The 3,219-nt window shown below is 34.5% G+C and overlaps 1 protein-coding gene across 1 annotated transcript in view; it reads left to right on the top strand.

Moving 5' to 3' along the window:
• Positions 1–455: 455 nt before the first annotated feature.
• Positions 456–3,219, top strand: part of LOC118739513 (mRNA (2'-O-methyladenosine-N(6)-)-methyltransferase) — a 10,191-nt gene continuing 7,427 nt past the window's right edge. The window contains exon 1 of the mRNA XM_036470880.1: positions 456–703. The gene's annotated coding sequence lies outside the window, so the exon portion shown is untranslated. The remainder of the gene's footprint in view (positions 704–3,219) is intronic.

Below are 3,219 nucleotides of genomic sequence, written 5' to 3'. Positions count from 1 at the left end.
GAAAAAAGGGATAAAAAGGAAATACAACTGAAGAGTGTGCGATGTTATATTGTGGTGTGTTATGCTTCATATGTTATGTTATTTATTCTGATGTTATGGTTATGTTATGTTATACCAAGTACTAAGCTAAACTCCCCTCCACTTAACCCATTCCAACTAATGTTATTTTAGCTCATTCAACTTACATAAACTATCCTTAATTTTATCGGTTGAATTTCAACCGCTGGGCGAACACTAGTAATAATAAAATACAATAGCCTATCTCGGTTTGCGGTCATATTTTCCAATTTCTCTTGTTTGTGTAGCTAAACACTAAACAAACAAAACACGTAGAGGAAAGTTACCGAATACCAAATTTTCTGGTACCATGCTTCGGTGTGAAAGAGCCTAATTGTTTGTATTGTCTAATCAAATGCAACTCTGAAGAATCATAATATCTATACATCTCTGCGTGCATTTCACGCAACCCTGTTGAGCCGAACGAACCTTCGGCGAAAACGAACACAGCACAGATGAAATTTTTATTGCAAATGGTGGTGACGGACATGATTCGATAGTTGCGCACGGATTTTTTCACAATCAATTTTGCTGTAGAATTTTCGTAAATTTGTTGTGTGTGCTAATTGCACAATAACGACATGATAAATGTTTATTAACAACAGCGGGTGTTTGTGAATTATATTGAAATTCGAACACAGAAACGGTGAGTGCAGCCAGCGAGTGCCGAATGTGAAAAATGTACACATCGCAAAGTGGAAAAATGTTGAGGAAAAAATTTAAATACGAAGCGTTCGCAATGGCGAAGTGAAAATATTTATGCTTTTTCTTGTAGCATGTACAGCATTAAACATTCTTCTCATAATTTGTAGTTAACAGGATAAGCGTAATAAGGTGTGAAAATTGCAATATTGATGGTGCAGCTACTAGTGGAAAGGAAAATTCCAGTTCGCTATTTGCTGTCGCTCACTGAATGAATAGGCGGGCGGCCACTGTTGGTGGGTCAGTGTACAGAGCGCTGCAGGTTTGTAGCGGCAGGCGCATATATAAAGAAAAGAAAGTGTAGAGAAATTTTGGTCGGTTAAAGGGCTTCAAAGAGTATGTTTATTTGCAAGTTCATAATAATATCAAAATAATTATATGAAATTAAACATTACATATGTACAATATACAAAATTTTGTATCTGTACACGCGAAATTTGTTTTTATTTTTATTGATTTTGTGATTTGCAGAAAAAGCGCGCCATTACGTGACGTAGACAGTCTTAACCCTTTGCACACCTGCTAGAAACATGGTGATAACTTGTAAGGCAAAAACTTGCCAAGTTTGGGTACATCGAGTGTACTATACTTATAAATTAAGTTTTCGCTGATGTTAAAATATTTTAAAGAACGTAAACAACGCTTTTTAACCGACTTGCAAAAAATGAGGAGGTTATCAGTTCGTCGGAATATTTTTTTTTTTTTTGTTATATATATATATATATTTATTTTTTGAGAGTTGAAGTCGCTTTTTATTATCTTCCTTTTATTAGCTCGGGATGTAACTATGTAATATTGATGCGCCTAAAAGATGCAGCGATTTCTATTCTCAAGTTACATACCTGATGACAGTACGAAAGGCAATTATAATAGGGAGGTTTTAGTTTTTTAAACTATAATTTTATTTTTGCTAAAAAATACATTTTTTTTTAAGTATAGTATATACACCATAAATTACATACCAAATGTATACATAATTGAACGCTTTTTACGACTACTTTTCGGTACATGTTCGTCAAAACATCGCGAGTATTCCACCAATTCATCGTCGCTGTCATTGGTTTGTACTGTGCAAACATACATACATACATATATATAGAGGCCCACAATCATTTCTGCCGCAAAATAGCAGACAACAAAATAATACAAATTTTGTTTTGCTATTCAGCTTCGCATTTTGCTTCACTCTTTGTCGTTTGTCTATTTATCTTTTTGTACTTTACCTACCCAATTTGTACGTTGGTTTGTGGCGACATATGCGGTGATGACGTGGTGTATCCCGAATTATGTTATTTCCTTAAAATGGGGTATGTTTTTTTATTTTATTTTCTCTGCATTCTCGCCTTCGTACTCGTATTTTGGTTTATTTACTTTGCTTTTGTGTTGTCCATATTTTATCATCTTCATTGGGGCAGAATTGAAAGGCCCGATTTTGTATGTTCGTCATATGGAAATCCCCAAAAGTATGAGGATTTTTTTAAATTAATTAAAGAAACTACACGACCGCTGTGGTTTAGTGGTAAGCAGTGCGCGCTTCCACTCCGCAACGCCTGGGTAACACTAACACACGTGTAAGCGCCAATCTATTATTATTTTTAAAGAAACTAAAGTAAGCAGCTCATTTTTAGTTTTATATGTATATATATATGTATTTATACAATTAATTTTTCCTATACATACTTTTTAATTAAATTACATATTTCAGTGGCGTGCCGTTACATATTAACAATCCAGTAACCGGATTGTCGGTCCACTTTTCGACCAGTGCTCCCAGGCCAGTACAATTCGACCCGTTGTATAGCATAAAAAATCCCAACAGAGTTTTTGGTCATGTAGTAGCAGAAAAGACAGTCTTTGGCCAGATATATAATGTGTTCCTTTACCTGTAAAATTTAGCGCGGATGCAAACTTAGTTTTAGACTCAGAGTGGCAGATAATGCAATAATAGATTATTTCGAGATGTAATTATATCCGATGTCGTTTAATTAATTGGGGCAAAAATGCTGAACATTTTCAGAAAATGGACGTGGCACCTTTGCATTCTTAGCGATATGCCTTCATACATATGTATTAATGAACACAAAACATGCAAATAATTTTATTCAATTACTGATTTTATATTTCTCGTTTTTTGATCCTCTAACAAACTCGTCTATGATTTCTTTTAACGCTAACGATTGAGTCTGTTCAAAAAATGATTCTTTCACTTCTGTTCATTGTCCCTCTAGTGTTCATTACACAGGCTTCTTGAAAAGCTGCAATAAAGGAGAAAGTCGTCATTGGCTGTCTAGTGCTGGACTGGATCACTAGATCGGCGTGCTATTGGAATAATTCAAATGAGGCATTAATCACTCGTAACTTTTTTATTTTTATTTTTGTTTTTTTTTTTTGCGTTAAAGCCGTTTTTCAAAGTTTGTTCTGTGACAAAAAGTTCAATTGAGCCAGTTGATATTTGCAAAT

This window comes from Rhagoletis pomonella, unplaced genomic scaffold, assembly GCF_013731165.1.
Source record: "Rhagoletis pomonella isolate Grant_MI unplaced genomic scaffold, Rhpom_1.0 Rhpom_scaffold_00005, whole genome shotgun sequence".
NCBI classification, from domain to species: domain Eukaryota; kingdom Metazoa; phylum Arthropoda; class Insecta; order Diptera; family Tephritidae; genus Rhagoletis; species Rhagoletis pomonella.
The sequence above is the reverse complement of the archived record's forward strand: the minus strand, read 5'-3'. Positions and strand labels throughout refer to the sequence as shown.